The sequence below is a fragment of the Oryx dammah genome, unplaced genomic scaffold (assembly GCF_014754425.2).
Source record: "Oryx dammah isolate SB20612 unplaced genomic scaffold, SCBI_Odam_1.1 HiC_scaffold_1, whole genome shotgun sequence".
Lineage (NCBI taxonomy): Eukaryota > Metazoa > Chordata > Mammalia > Artiodactyla > Bovidae > Oryx > Oryx dammah.
Window position 1 is genome coordinate 74,193,719 of NW_024070185.1, and position 16,697 is coordinate 74,210,415.

At 36.4% G+C, this 16,697-nt stretch overlaps 1 protein-coding gene and 1 non-coding gene across 6 annotated transcripts in view; one reads left to right on the top strand and one right to left on the bottom strand.

Annotated features, from left to right (window-relative positions):
* Window positions 1-16,697, top strand: part of LOC120866348 (ubiquitin-associated protein 1) — a 65,940-nt gene that overhangs the window by 14,601 nt on the left and 34,642 nt on the right. Inside the window, exon 1 of one of the 5 annotated variants that reach the window (XM_040244043.1) lies at window positions 12,521-12,562. The exons of the other annotated variants lie outside the window; for them this stretch is intronic. The gene's annotated coding sequence lies outside the window, so the exon portion shown is untranslated. Of the gene's footprint in view, window positions 1-12,520; window positions 12,563-16,697 lie in introns of those variants that run through there. 5 annotated transcript variants of the gene reach the window in all.
* LOC120867958 lies at window positions 6,690-6,796 on the bottom strand. Its single transcript, XR_005722096.1, has one exon. It is a non-coding gene; the product is annotated as a U6 spliceosomal RNA (small nuclear RNA).

A 16,697-nucleotide genomic window follows, 5' to 3' on the forward strand; every position in this document is an offset into this window, starting at 1 on the left:
TTCCTCAGTGATCAATGCAAAGAAATAGAGGAAAACAATAGAATGGGAAAGACTAGAGATCTCTTCAAGAAAATTAGAGATACCAAGGGAACATTTCATTCAAAGACGGGCACAATAAAGGACAGAAACAGTATGGACCTAACAGAAGCAGAAGATATTAACAAGAGGTGGCAAGAATACACAGAAGAATTATACAAAAAAGATCTGCATGACCTAGGTAACCATGATGGTGTGATCACTCACCTAGAGCTAGACCTAGAATGCGAAGTCAAATGGGCTTTAGGAAGCATCACTCTGAACAAAGCTAGAGGAGGCTATGGAATTCCAGTTGAGTTATTTCAAATCTAAAAGACAGTGCTGTTAAAGTACTGTGCTCAATATGCCAGCAAATTTGGAAAACTCAGCAGTGGCCACAGGACTGGAAAAGGTCAATTTCATTCCAATGCCAAAGAATGTTCAAACTGCTGCCCAATTGCACTCATCTCACACACCAGCAAAATAATGGCTCGAAATTCTCCAAGCTAGGCTTCAACAGTATGTGAACGGTGATCTTCCAGATGTTCAAGCTGGTTTTAGAAAAGGCAGAGGAACCAGAGATCAAATTGCCAACATCTGTTGGATCATCGAAAAAGTAAGAGCGTTCCAGGAAAACATCTACTTCTGCTTTATTGATTACACCAAACCCTTTGACTGTGTAGATCACAACAAACTGGGAAATTCTTGAAGAGATGGGAATACCAGGCCACCACCTTACCTGCCTCCTGAGAAATCTGTATGCAGGTCAAGTTAGAACTGGACATGAAATAACAGACTGGTTCCAAATCAGGGAAGAAGTACGTCAAGGCTGTATATTACCACCCTGCTTATTTAACTTATATGCAGAGTACATCGTGTGAAATGCCAGGCTGGATGAAGCATAAGCTGGAATCAAGATTACCGGGAGAAATATCAATAACCTCAGATATGCAGATGACACCCCTTTATGGCAGAAAGTGAAGAACTAAAGAGCCTCTTGATGAAAGTGAAAGAGGAGAGTGAAAAAGCTGGCTTAAAGCTCAACATTCAGAAAACTAAGATCTTTGCATCCGGTTGCATCACTCCATGGCAAATAGATGGAGAGACAGTGAAAACAGTGGCTGACTTTATTTTGGGGGGCTCCAAAATCACTGCAGATGGTGATTGCAGCCATGAACTTAAAAGACGCTTGTTCCTTGGAAGAAAAGCTATGACCAACCTAGACAGCATATTAAAAAGCAGAGACATTACTTTGCCAACAAAGGCCCGTCTTGTCAAGGCTATGGTTTTTCCAGTAGTCATGTATGGATATGAGAGTTGAACTATAAGGAAAGCTGAGCGCCAAAATACTGATGCTTTTGGACTGTGGTGTTGGAGAAGACTCTTAGAGTCCCGTGGACTGCAAGGAGATCAAACCCATAAATCCCAAAGGAAATCAGTCCTGAATATCAGTCCTGCAAGGACTGATGTTGAAGCTGAAGCTCCAGTGCTTTGGCCCCCTGATGTGAAGAGCTGACTCATTTGAAATGGACCTTAATGCTGGGAAAGATTGAAGGTGGGAAGAGAAGGAGACGACAGGGGATGAGATAGTTGGATGGCTTCACTGCCTCAATGGACATGAGTTTGAGCAAGCTCTGGGAGTTGGTGATGGACAGGGAGGCCTGGCGTGCTGTGGTCCATGGGGTCGCAAAGAGTCGGACATGACTGAGCAACTGAACTGAAACTGTACATGATGATTTTTAGCATTTCAGCTTCTCATTGTTCATTGCTAGGATATAAAATGTAATAATTACGTAATGATCTTATGTTCTCCAATCTTGCTAAACTTGTGTATAGTTTACTAGTTCTATTATTCTTCTGTAGATTCCACTAGACTTTCTACAGACCTTGCTGTCCAGAATAAGGTTTCATAGTTTTTTTTCCAATCTGGATGCCTCTTGTTTATTTTCTTTTTTCTTTTTTTTGTACTGGCTAGAACCTCCAATACAAGATTGAATAAAAGTGATGGAACATGGACATCCTTGCCTTATTCCTGAACTTAAGAGAAAAGTCTTTTCCATTAGGTATGATGTAGACTGTAGGCTTTTTTTTTTTTTTTAAATAGATGCCCTTTATCATTGAGGGCATCTATTAAAGTTGAGGAAATCCCCTTCTATTCTTAGTTTACTCAGGTTTTCAGGAATGGGTGTTGAATTTTGTTAAATGAACTCTCTGTGTCTCTTGAGATAATTGTATGGCTTTTCTTTTTTAATTTGCCAGTATGGTGAATTTCACTGATTAATGTTTTTTTAGTTTTATTTATATTTAATAATTTTTGGCTGTGCTGTGTCTTCATTGCTGCTCAGGCTTTACTCTAATTGTGGTGGCTTCTCTTGTTGCAAAGCAGAGTCTCCAGGGCATGTGGGCTTCTGAAGTTGTGGCATGTGGGCTCAGTAGTTGTGGTACACCAGGTTAGTTGCTTGGTGTCATGTGGGATCTTCCCAGGTCAGGGATTGAACCTGTCTCCTGTTTTGGCAGGCAGATTCTTTACCTCTGAGCTACCAGGGAAGCCGGTGCACTGATTAATTTTTTAGAAAGATATTCAACCAGTTATTTTTCATTATATTCAACCAATATATGCAACCAATTTTGCATTCCTGGGAAAAACTCAACTTTGTCTCTATATGGTATACTTTTATATGTTGTTGGATTTGAGTTACTAAACTTTTTAAGAATTTTTGCATTGATGTTTAGGAGGGATATTGTCCTATCATTTTCTCTTGTAATGTCTTGACTGTTTTTGTATCAAGATAATTTTTTGCCCTATAAACTGATTTGGAAATTATCCCTTCCTCTTTAATATTTTGAAAGAGTTTGTGTTCAATAGTTGATTTCACCAGTAAAACTAGGTGGGCCCTGAGTTTTCTTTATAAGATTTTTAACTTCAAATTCAGTTCATTTGAAAGGTATAGGGCTATTGAGGCTATTTATTTCATTTCAGGTGAGCTTTGGTCATTTGTGTTTTTTGTGAAATTGGTTCATTCATTTCACCTAAAATGCCAAACTTTTGGCATAAAATTGTTTCTGTATTATATTCTCTTTTAGTCTTTATAAGATCTATAGTGATATTCAGAAGTCGTCCATTCCTGAAATCAGTCATTTTGTTTTCTTCTAAATAGCCTGGTCTGGGGTTTTATCAATTTTATTGACCTTTGCAAAGAATCAACTTTTGTCTTTATTATTTGTTCTCTTCTGTTTTTCTTAATTATTATTTAGAAAAGAATTGACATGTTTAAAATTTGAAGTCAGTGGTATTCTGATTTTTAATATGGGTCCAGGCACTGATGGTTTCATTGTGCTATAGGTATTTTTCCAGACCACTGTTCTTGCTTACAGTTGTCAATGTTTCTCATTTTTGTGAAAATAATATACATTAGTTGCATTATAGGTAAATTAACTAGCTTGTACATAGTTGGATAATTTGTACACCATGTTGATAGAGTCATAATATTATTCTATTAGGGAATGAGGATTTTTACAACTTATGTTTACATTTGCCTTAGAAATAGTTCTGTATTATGTAACTGCTGCAAATTAAGCAAATCCTTTATGTTTGGAATTTCCTAAATATACTTTTAACAGAAGCTTCCGTTTCTGTAGTAGAGCAAACCAATATGTCATATTTCTGACTTTGTAGTTAGAAATTTCAGGTTAGACACTGGGATGCTATATTTAAGCAACTTGGGCCAGTAACCTGGTAGGATTTGTATTTCTATTCAACATGGATATGAAAAGGTAATATTAATATTTTGCTAATAGACAAAGTTCACTGTGTTGACATTTTATCTGCTGTGATTTTATTTTTTGCCCTAAAATAAAATATGCCAGTATTTTCATTCTTTTATGACTTTTTAAAAATTTATGTGGTGATGAGAGGAGAAACTTAGTGGAATACTTTTACACTCTTTGGAGGGTGGTAGAGCTTTGGTTATTTTCGAGAGGAGTTTCAAAAGATTTAGTACATATGTATGCTGAAGAAACACAAGCTGGAATCAAGACTGCCGGGAGAAATATCAATAACCTCAGATATGCAGATGACACCACCCTTATGGCAGAAAGTGAAGAGGAACTAAAAAGCCTCTTGATGAAAGTGAAAGAAGAGAGTGAAAAAGTTGGCTTAAAGCTCAACATTCAGAAAACGAAGATCATGGCATCTGGTCCCATCACTTCATGGCAAATAGATGGGGAAACAGTGTCAGACTTTATTTTTTGGGGCTCCAAAATCACTGCAGAAGCAACAGTTAGAACTGGTGATTGCAGCCATGAAATTAAAAGAAGCTTACTCCTTGGAAGAAAAGTTATGACCAACCTAGATAGCATATTCAAAAGCAGAGACATTACTTTGCCAACAAAGGTCCGTCTAGTCAAGGCTATGGTTTTTCCAGTGGTCATGTATGGATGTGAGAGTTGGACTGTGAAGAAAGCTGAGCGCCGAAGAATTGATGCTTTTGAACTGTGGTGTTGGAGAAGACTCTTGAGAGTCCCTTGGACTGCAAGGAGATCCAACCAATCAATTCTGAAGGAAATCAACCCTGGGATTTCTTTGGAAGGAATGATGCTAAAGCTGAAACTCCAGTACTTTGGCCACCTCATGCGAAGAGTTGACTCATTGGAAAAGACTTTGATGCTGGGAGGGGTTGGGGGCAGGAGAAGAAGGGGACGACAGAGGATGAGATGGCTAGATGGCATCACTGACTCGATGAACGTGAATCTGAGTGAACTCCGGGGGTTGGTGATGGACAGGGAGGCCTGGAGTGCTGCGATTCCTGGGGTCGCAAAGAGTTGGACATGACTAAGCAACTGAACTGAACTGAATGCTGAAATTATATCTTTAACTTAAAAAAAAAAATCTTTTACCTTTTAGAGGGTTTTCTATTTGATTTTCAGGGACTCAGAAGTCAATATAAACATGAATGTACCTTCAGCTTTAGAAGTAGAGACCTTATCACAGTTGCCAGTAATTTTGTTATCTTAATTGCTGCATGCAGTAATCTGAAGCAAAGTATGTTAGTTGATATTTTCAAAGGATGAGGAGCCTTTGTTGATTTTGTTTCCTAGACTTGAAACACACTGTTATCTTTTCCGTAACAGTTCGTCCTGTGTGTTCCCATTTTCTAAAAAGCTTATCTTTTATACTTTTTCTTTTTGGAACCCAGGCTGAAAATTGGTCTTTGAACAGAGGGAGTAAATTTTTTCATGTTAATTGTGATTAAAAATATATTTAGTTTAATTCTTATTCTACATTTTCTGTTTTCCTTCCTTTTTTTCTTGTTTTTTAAAATCATTCTTCCTTTTGATGAATTTTCTATATTTGACTTCTTTAGTTACTTGAAAGTTGCTTATCTTACTCCTTTATTCCTGTTGGTGGTTGTTAAAATTTTTATATGTAATTTTTATATGTTAAATCTATGTGTGCTGCATATGTGATCTCTACAATAAGACAAGTTTGTTTTACTTATTCCTTTCCCATATTTCTCCCATTTTAGGTCATCTCAGATTTCAGTTCCAGATCTATTACTTTTATGTTGGGAGTTGGACTAAATATATTTTACTGATTTATCTGCCCTCTGCTTTTTCTTTCTTTCTAAAAAATATTTATTAGGTTGCATCAGGTCTTAGTTGTGGCACTTGGGATCTTTCATTGCAGTACATGGACTCTCTAGTTGTGGTGTGAGGGCTCCAGAGCTTGCAATCTCAGAATTCGAGGCTTAGTTACTCTTTGACATGTGGGATCTTAAGGCCCTGAACAGAGATCAAACCCGTATTCCCTGGATCGAATTCTTAACCATTTTTTCACCAGGGAAGTCCCTGCCCACTGCCTTTTCTGATGTTTTACATTTCACCTACTTTATTTTTTTCCTTTTTTTTAAACTTTATTGTATTGGTTTTGCCATACATCAGCATGAATCCACCACGGGTGTACACGTGTTCCTGAATCCCCTTCCTACTTCCCTCCCCATACCATCCCTCTGGGTCATCCCAGTGCAACCAGCCCCGAGCATCCTGTATCCTGCATCGAACCTAGACTGGCGATTCGTTTCTTATATGATATTATACATGTTTCAATGCCAATCTCCCAAATCATTCCACCCTCTCCCTCTCCCACAGAGTCCAAAAGCCTGTTCTATACATCTGTGTCTCTTTTGCTGTTTCGCATGCAGGGTTATTGTTACCATCTTTCTAAATTCCATATATATGCGTTAGTATACTGTATTGGTGTTTTTCTTCCTGGCTTAACTTCATTCTGTATAATCGGCTCCAGTTTCATCCACCTCATTAGAACTGATTCAGATGTATTTTTTTTAATGGCTGAGTAGTACTCCATTGTGTATATGTACCACAGGTTTCTTATCTGTTCATCTGCTGATGGACATCTAGGTTGCTTCCATGTCCTGGCTATTATAAACAGTGCTGCGATGAACATTGGGGTATATGTGTCTCTTTCAGTTCTGGTTTCCTCGGTGTGTATGCCCAGAAGTGGGATTGCTGGGTCATAAGGCGGTTCTGTTTCCAGTTTTTTAAGGAGTCTCCACACTGTTCTCCATAGTGGCTATACTAGTTTGCATTCCCACCAGCAGTGTAAGAGAGTTCCCTTTTCTCCACACCCTCTCCAGCATTTATTGCTTGTAGACTTTAAAAATATGGAACGCTTCATGAATTTGCGTGTTATCCTTGCTCAGGGGCCATGCTAATCTTCTTTGTATCATTCCAATTTTAGTATATGTGCTGTCGAAGCGAGCACCATTTCACCTACTTTATATTAATTTAATGCTTTGCTGAACTATTTATCTGGATTCTTTTTTCAGGGAGAAATCAATGAAAGGTGAATTTTCAGTCTTTGGATGTTGAAATGTTTTCATTTTGCCAACTCATTTGGATACTGGGATTCTAATTTTAGAACAATATTTTATTTATTTTTGACTGTGCTGGGTCTTTGTTGCTGTGCGGGGCTTTCTCTAGTTGGGGCGAGGGGGAGCTACTGTCTAGTTGCAGTGTGTGGCCTTCTTGCAGTGGCTTCTCTTGTTGCAGAGCATGTGCTCTAGAGCACCAGCTCAGTAGCTGTGGCACACAGGTGCACATTCCACAAGATTGCCCCGTGGCATGTGGAATCTTCCTGGAGCAGGGATTGAACCTGTCTCTCCTGCATTGGCAGGTGGATTCTTAACTACTGAACCACCAGGGAAATCCTTAGAACTATTCTTAATTAGATTTTTGAAGATAATAGCTCCATACTTTTATAGCCTCAGCTGTTGATAGTGAAAGTTCTTGAGGCAAGTCTTACTCTTTCCTTTGAAGATAACCACTGTCTATCTGGAAGCTATTTGTTACTCAGATTTTTTAAAAATCTGGTGATGATCTAAATTTTTCTGATGTGTTTAGATTTCAGTTTTTACAAGTGCATTTTGCTTAGTACTTACCTCTTGAATTGGAAGAGGTGAGTACCGGCTCTTAGAGGTTTTATTTCTCTTTTTCATTATTTCAGTTCTGTCCTGAGAAAGTTGTTAGACAGATTTGGGAACTGCTTAAAACCATTGATCCTGAGCTTGAAACACTTTAATTGTGGTAGTTTTTTCTACCTTCTGTCCTGTTCTGTATTTAGGGCTGCATTAAAAAAAAAGCTTTGTTAGGATATAGTTCATATACCACAAAATTCATTCATTAAAAATGTACAATTCGGTGGTTCTTATTATTTTCACAGTGTGGTAAAACCACCACTGCAATCTATTGAAAATGTTCCAGAGAATTTTCAATACCCTAAAAAGAATCCTAATGCCTGTTAACATTCATTCCCTATTACTCTCTTCCCACAGCCCCTTGCAGCCACTAATTTACTTTGTTTGTGGATTTGCCTATTCTAGACATTTCACATAAATGAAAACATAATAGGTAGTCTTCTGTGACTTACTTCTTACTAATTCAGCATGTACTCTGTGTTTAACCATGCCATAGTATTCTTTTTATTGCCAAATAACATGCCATTGTGTGGGTATATCATATTTTATTTATCCATTCATCAGTTGATGGACATTTGGGTTGTTTTCACTTTGTCCATGTGAGTGTATGTTTTCATTTCTCTTGAGGATTATATTTAACATCTTATATTTCTAATAGTCTAGTTTGAACTGATAACCCACTTCAGTATCATATAAAGACTCTGTTCCTATATGGTTCCATCATATCCCTTTTAAATGTTGTTGTCACAGACTGCAACTTTATATACAACATGAGTGAACCTAGAGGACATTATGGTAAGTGAAATAAACCAGACATGGAACGACAGTAACATAGATTTATAATAATTCTTGTGCATTAAAAATTCTGTACAAGAAAAAAGAGGAGTTGGAAACCAAAAAAGCTATTTAGCTTATGTATCCTTAGCAGAGATCTTTATTTCTTCTTAGGGCTTTGAGTTAGTGTAGTATTCTGCCGTTTTAGCCTGAAGCATTTTTAATGTATCTTATAGGCCAGGTCCACTGGCAAGAAAGTCCTTCAGGTTCATATATCTGAGAATATTTCAATTTTTCCGTCATTTTTGAAGGATAGTCTCTTTGCCAGATACAGTATTCTTGGTTGACAGTGTTTTGTTTTATTTTGCAATTTAAATATGTCATCCTACTTACTGTCTTCTGTCCTTCATAGTTTCTTATTAGAAATTGGCTGTTAATCTTATTGAGGCTCTCTTGTAAATGATGAGTTCTTTTTCTTGGTTTTAAAGAGTCATTCAACAGTTTGGTTATAATGTGTTTGGGTTTGAATCTCTTTGAGTTTATCATACTTGGAGTTAATTGAGCTGCTTGGATTTGTAGATTGACATTTTTCATCACATCTGGGAAGATTTTGGCCATTATATTTTTAGATAGTCTTTCTGTCGTCCTTTTTCTTCTGAGACTCCTGTAAAGGGGATGTTGTTATGCTTAAAGGCATCTCACAGGTTCTTTAGACTCTGTTTGCTTTTCTTTATTCTTTTTCCTTTATTTGTAGACATTGCTCTATCTTCAAGTTTGCTGATTCTTCCTTTTGCCTGTTCACATCTACTCTTGTATTCCTCTAGGGAACTTTTTGTTTCAGTTATTGAATTTTTCAGCTCCAGAATAAAAATTACAGAAGTATAGAAAAAAGAACATCAAAGCTTTCTTTTTTCTTTTTTCTAGAACTAACCACTGTTAACAGTTTGGTATGAATCCTTCCTGATAAAAAAACCAATATATGTGCTTACTGAGTTTATCTTTAAGTTTTTATTTTGATACAATTTCTGATTCACCAGAGTACTCTCAATAATAGTACAGAGTTCCTGTATACCTTCTACTGAGATACCTAAGTGTTTCATATTTTTTATCTTCATTTATTCTCCTCCTGTGTCATCTATCTGTAAATTTGTATTTACATTATACATACTATCTTTTTCATAATTGCTTGAAATATTGCAGGCATGATACCCTAGTACTACTTTACAGTGTGTGCTTTCTAAAAATAAGAATGTTCTCTTACATAGCTAGATATTAATGATAAAAATCAAGAAATTAACTGATACTGAGTCACCCATTGTCCAGCAGTCTTAACAACAGAAAAGCATCTTGGTTCATGTAGTACATTTAGTGGTTTTGTCGCTTAAATTGACTTTATTTAATCTGAAACAGTTTTTCAGTCTTTGTCTCATGATTTTGATATATTTGTAGAGTACAGATCATTTATAGAATGTCCCTCAAGATCAGTTTGTTTTGGTACTTCTTCATGATTAGATTCAGGTTGTTTGATACCCTCTCATGATTGATTAATTTTTGGCAGGAATACTGCAGAATTGATGTGTTTTCAGTATATCATATATGGAGGTGTCAGTTTGTCTTGTTACTGGTGGTGGTGTTAATCAGTTTTGGTTACTTGGTTAAAGTGGTGTCTGCCAAGAGAAAGTTACTGTTTTCTCCACTATAATTAATAAAAAAATATATTGGGGGGAGATACTTTGAGACCATATACATATCCTGTTACTCTTGTGGAACTTGAACCCACTAGTTTTAGCATTTGCTGAAACTGTAGATTATTAATAATGATGGTTGCCAATTATATTAGGTTTAATTCATAGTTTTATAAAATTAAAATTAGAAAATTTAGAAAATTAAAATGTGATTAATTGCAGCCTCTGTCATTTAACAGTATGGCAGTAACATCTTTTTGTTTTAGTTCTTTCTTTTATAATGTTCTAAACTTATAAATGTAGATCTAAGTGTAACAGGTGTTAATCTTTTTTGTTCCTTTAAAAAAAATAAATTTCAAAAAAATAAAAATAAATAAATTTCAGGTGTGCAGTATAGTGATTCACAAATTTTAGAGATTATACTGCATTTATAGTTACTATAATGATTTTGTTTCATGTACATGTCCTCTTCAGAGTTATTTTGGAACAAATCCCAGATGTAGCTTTCTAATTGTAAATATATTTTGGTGTATCTCTGAAAGATAGGAATTAAAAAAAACTGATACCATTATCCTATCTTAAAATTTAACTTATTATTTAATATTATCATATGTCCAGTGGGTGTTAATATTTTCTCAATTGTTTTGTCTTTTTTTCTCAGTTTATTTTGGTTGGGATCTGGTATCCAAATAAAGAAATCTGTATATTATGACTGCTTTAGATTTATCTCTTACCCTCTTTTTTTTAACTTATAGATTCCCTCCTTTCTATTTTTCCTTTTCCTTTTCCTCCTTTGAAATTTTGTGTTGAAGTCAACACAATATTTTTCCTGGAAAATATCCTACAGCCAGGAGTCTGCTGTTTAATTCAATTTACTACTGTTTTAATTAGAAATTAATGATAAGTATATGTGGGCTTCCCTGGTGGGTCAGATGTAAAGAATGTGCAATGCAGGAGACCCATGTTCATTCCTTGGGTAAGGAAGATTCCCTGGAGGAGGGCATGGCCACCCATTGCAGTATTCTTGCCTGGAAAATCTCATGGGCAGAGGAGCCTGGCAGGCTACAGTCCATGGGGTTGCAAAGAGTTGGACACCACTGAAGCAACTTAGCGCCCACGCATACGTTTATTTCTTATTTTCTTGTTTTTCTCCTTCCCTGGTCAAGTTTTGGTGTCAGTATTATGCTAATCTCATATAATAACTTGGAAATTTGGCAACATTCATTCAGTAGGTACTTATTGAGCACTACTCACAGGGCAGTATGTTTGGTGAAATAGTGAACAAAACCAAAGTGGTTCTTGTACTTGCAGTGCTTAAAGCCTGGGGGAGAAAGCTAGGCAATAAATAAATCCTGTATAAAACTAAACTGCAAAGCTGTGTTTGTCTGCTTCCATTTTATGCGTAAGGATAATTTATGTGTTGGAATAATTATTTTCTTAAAGACTTGATAGAACTTTAAATAAAATTATTCTGGTACTTATATTTACATAAAGGGGTTTTCTTTGCCTGTGAAATTACTTAGCAACCCTAACCTTCTAACCTCAGATCCTTGATATTCTCTGACGTTGCGCCATCTTTATTTGTTCCCTGTTATTGCACAGTGTTCCCCTGAGGGTATGAGTTCTTAAGTTTAGGGAACAAGGCTCTGTTATTTCTTTGTTTCTATGGGAAAAAAATCATTCAGATTTCACATGACTGGGACAGTCAGACTGAAGTAATCCACTGAGTGTGAAGACTGCTGAAAGGACGAAAAGTTATGTTTGTGATTACTTCTCTCAGGTCAGATTAATAGCATCTGGTATGATAATTAGCTGCTTTGTATTTACATTAACCAGTTATTTTGTGTTGGCTTCTTGTAGAGTGAAATAGTATTATTAGTGTCAAATAGTAAGCATTTTCTCCTTCAGAAAAACATGGGTGTGGACTATGTACACTTACTGAGTCATAGACTCAACAAGTGAATACATGCTTTTATGTGCCCTCATAACTAAGAATGGGAAGTCTTCTGATATCTTTCTTATATATGTATATATGTTGTGCTGTGCTTAGTTGCTCAGCCATGTCCAACTCTTTGCAACCCCATGGACTGTAGCCTGCCAGGCTCTTCTGTCCATGGGTATTCTCCAGGGAAGAATACTGGAGTGGGTTGCCATGCCCTACTCTAGGGGCTCTTCCCAACCCAGGGATCAAACACAGGTCTCCCGGATTGCAGGAGGATTCTTAACTGAATGAGCCACCAGGGAAGCCCAAGACTGGAGTGGGTAGTTTATCCTTTCTCCAGAGGATCTTCCTGACCTAGGAATCGAACTGGGGTCTTCTGTGTTGCAGATTCTTTACTGTCAGATTTCCTTCTACTAGCAAATTCTTCGCCATCTGAGCCACCAGGAAAGCCCCTTATATATATATATGACTGTAAAAACGATTGAAGTACAAAGTTATAAAAGTATGTGTCTGGACCCATAAAGAGTTTGAAAAGATTGTCAGAGATCATTTACTCCAGGCTTCTCTTTTTACAGAAGAAGCCCTGAATTTTTTTTCCTTCTTTCTTTCAGAAGTTTTGACTGATTCCAAACCATCCCAAATTGATGAAAGAAGTGAGACCAGAACCCAAGTCTTTTGATTTTATTTATTTATTTATTCTTGGCTGTGCTGGGTCTTTGTTGCTATGCACAGGCTTTTTCTAGCTATGGCATGTGGAGGCTTCTCTCTAGGTGCAGTGCGTGAGCTTCCTGCTGCGGCAGCTTCTCTTGTTGCAAAGCACGGGCTCTGTGGTGCATGGACTTCAGTAGTTGCGGCACACGGGCTCAGTAGTTGCAGAACATCTGCTCAGTTGCTCCGTGGTTGTGGAATCTTCCCGGGCCAGGGACTGAACCCATGTATGCCCTGTGTTGGCAGGCAGAGTCTTAACCATTGGACCACCAGGGAGGTTCCAGATGATATTTTGGTTCAACAATTTCTTGAAATTATTTTTTCCTGGTTAATTTTTTTTTCATAGTTTTAAAAATTTAATGGGATAGGTTTATGGCTGTATTTCCTCTTGGGATATTGTACTGTTACTCACAACTCTAAATTACATAAAGGAAAACATTTTAAGTGAATTTAATGAATTGGCTAAGATACTGACTTGAAATTTTTAATTGACTAATGATTTATGTTATCACTTCCAATACTAAGTTTTAGCTAGTCAATACATTTCTGTTCTTACATATGTTAGTCTCATAGGCCTAATAATTTCAGACTATTTATTGGTAACTATAGGAAATCATTGTTTAACTTTTTGATTTTAAGGGTGTTGTTTTGTCTGGTTTCATTATCAAATTATGTATTAGTTAGTGATATAGAATTATATTTTCAGAAAGTTTGAGAGGGCAGGAAGATATGAAAAGCCACCTCTACTAAAGATTAGATGCTGTGCTAGATGTTTGGAGGATTAAGAGGCATCCAGAGTCCAGGAAAATCCTTTTTTGGATTTTTCTTGACCCATTTTGGAATTAGGTAGAGTTCTTAATTGCAGTTTTAATAACATCAGATTGGGTCAGTAATTTGTCTTGACAGTACTATGTTATCTTTTTAGTTACTGCTTTTTTTTTTAACCGCATGGCAGGGCATATGGAATCTTCTTTGCCCAACCAGGGATTCAACCTGCATCCCCTGCATTGGATGCACAGAGTCTTAACCACTGGACTGCCAAAGAAGTCTCTACTTGTTGCTTTTTAAATTTTAGCAGGCTCATGTTTAACTATAATTGGTGTTTATTAAATTGTGTGAAATGAACTTTGCACTGAATCAGTAGTTGCTTTTCTTTAGTTGGAGGATAATTGCTTTACAATGTTGTGTTGGTTTTTGCCATACTTCAAACAAGTATGAATCAGCTATAAGTATACATATATCCCTCCCTCTTAAGCCTCCCTCTCACTCCACTGTTTGCTTTTCTTAAAGTCTTTAGTATACTACATGATGAGTAGCTTTGGTGAAAACCTCAATTGCAAGAGAAATTAGTGAAAAACCTTGTACAGTCAACAACTTGCCTTTAAAAATAACCTTTGTTTTTGAAGTTTTTCATGAAGCAAGAGTTATGTTGGATTTTAAGTTTCAGAAAGTTATTTTTGGTTGTTAGCTTTCTGTATAGAGTGAAAATAGGGCAGTTGTGTACTGACACTGTACTTTTGTCTGGAATTTGATATGGAAGTGTGAGATGAGCATCCAACTTTTTTCTAGGTAGCTAATTGGCACTTGACAGATTTCAAATGGCACTTTAAATGTCTATATTAGGATATTTTTAGAGATTTCTACTCTCTTCCATTGATTTTATGTGCCAGTACAGGACAGATTTAAGTGTTGTTTCTTGTAATAAGTATTTTAGTATCTGATAGGCTGTTTTCCATTTATTATTTTCTTTGAAATTTTCTTGGCTATTGTTAACTGATATTTTCATATGAACTTTAGAATCAGCTTGTCTTGTTAAAAAAACAAAAACAAGATTAGGGAAACAAAAACAGCAACTTAGGGAGGAATTGATCTTAATGATGTATGTTTTAGCCAAGATTATCAATTTTTTTTGCAATTGTGTCTTTTTTTGTGTCTTAATAGTTTTAGTGTTTTTTCTTTTTTTGTTGTTGTTCAGTTCCTAAGTCATGTCTGACTCTTTACGACCCCATGGACTGCACCACACCAGGCTTCCATGTCCTTCACTAACTCCTGAAGTTTGCTTAGACTCATGTCCATTGATCTGATGATGAGATTCAACCATCTCATCCTGTGTCGTCCCCTTTTCCTCCTGCCTTCCATCTTTCCCAGCATCAGGGTCTTTTCCAGTGAATCAGCTCTTCACATCAAGTGGCCAAAGTATTGTAGCTTCAGCTTCAGCATCAGTCCTTCCAATGAATATTCAGGGTTGATTTCCTTTAGGATTGACATGTTTGATATCCTTGCTGTCCAAGGGATTCCCAGGAGTCTTCTCTAGCACTACAGTTTGAGAGCATCAGTTCTTCAGCACTCAACCTTCTTTATGGTCCAACTCTCACATCTGAACATGACTGTTGGAAAAACCATAGCTTTGACTATAGAGTTTGTTGGCAAAGTGATGTCTTGCTTTTTAATACACTGTCTGTTTTTGTCATAGCCTTTCTTCCACAGAGCAAGCGTCTTTTAATTTCATGGCTGCAGTCAGCATCCACAGTGATTTGGGAGTCCAGGAAAATAAAATCTGCCACCATTTCCATTTTTTCCTCATCTATTTGCCATGAAGTAATGGGACCCGATGCCATGATCTTAGTTTTTTGAATGTTGAGTTTTAAGCCAGCTTTTTCACTCTCCTCTTTCACTTTCATCAAGAGGCTCATTCGTCTTCCTTTCTGCCATCTCGGTGGTATCATTTGCATAACTGAGGTTGTTGATATTTCTTCCGCCATTCTTGATTCCAGCTTGTGATTCATCCACCCTGGCATTTCACATGATGTACTCTGCATGTAAGATAAATAAGCAGGGTACAATATACAACCTTGACATACTTCTTTCCAATTTTGAACCAGTCCGTTTTTCCATGTTCAGTTCTAACTGCTGCTTCTTGACTTGCATACAGGTTTCTCAGGAGGCAGGTTAAGATGAACTGGTATTCCCATCTCTTTAAGAAATTTTCAGTTTGTTGTCTTATCTCTTATGGTACATTTTGCTTCCATTGTACTTCTTATCTGATCATTGTATGTATGAAGGCTATTTGTTTCAGAATATTAATTTTGTACTGAGTAACACCTTTTTGTATTCTCTTGTTTGTAATAGTTTTTCAGTTTTTGGATCTCCTTGGGGAAGTCTGTCTTCTGACTTTTATACCTTTTATTCCTTTTATCTAATGTTAAATAAAGCAGTTGTGATAATCGACATCTTTGTCTTGTTCCTATGCTTAGTGAAGTCTTGGTATAGTTTCTCCATTAGTATTCTCTGGCTTTGGTATTGAGTGAGATGATTTTTGTTACTATTTTTAATGTTATGTTAAGGAGATGGCTATATGATTTTTCTTTCTAGATGTATTAATATATGGTGAATTACATCAACAGATTCCTAACATTGAACTCTCCTGTATTCATAACATAAATCCCACTTGGACATGATGTTTTCCTATAAATTCTCATTTTTTGAGGATTTTTTAATCCGTGTTTATACATGAGATTTTTCTGTAGTTTTTTCTTTTATGGAATCAATAGTCCTACTGTTTTAATTTTTATAACAATATATTCATGTATTTATTTATTTGACTGCACTGGTTCTTAGTTGTGGCACGTGGAATCTTTGATCTTCATTGCAGCATGTGAGATCCTCAGTTTTGGTGTGTGGGATCTAGTTCTCTGACCTGGGCCCCTTGCATTGGTGAGCATGGAGTCTTAGCCACTGGACCACCAGGGAAGTCCCAGTAGTCTTACTTCTAAAAAAAATTAGAAACTTTTCTTTTATGTTTTTGAACCATTAAAGTCATTGGACTAAGGTTTCTTTTGGGTGGCAAGAGTGCTTTGATAATTTTTTCAATTTCTTCTTTGGTTATATGTTAAGATTTCTGCCTCTTCTGTGGTCAGTTTTGATAATTAATATTTTTCTAGAAGATCTATTTTATCCAGGTTCTCAAATGTATTTGAAAGCAGGTGAACAAAGCAGTGATTTGGGATTATTTTAATTTCCTCTGTTTTGTATACATATTCCCCCCAACGTCCATTAAAATTACCTTAGGTGGATGGTTTT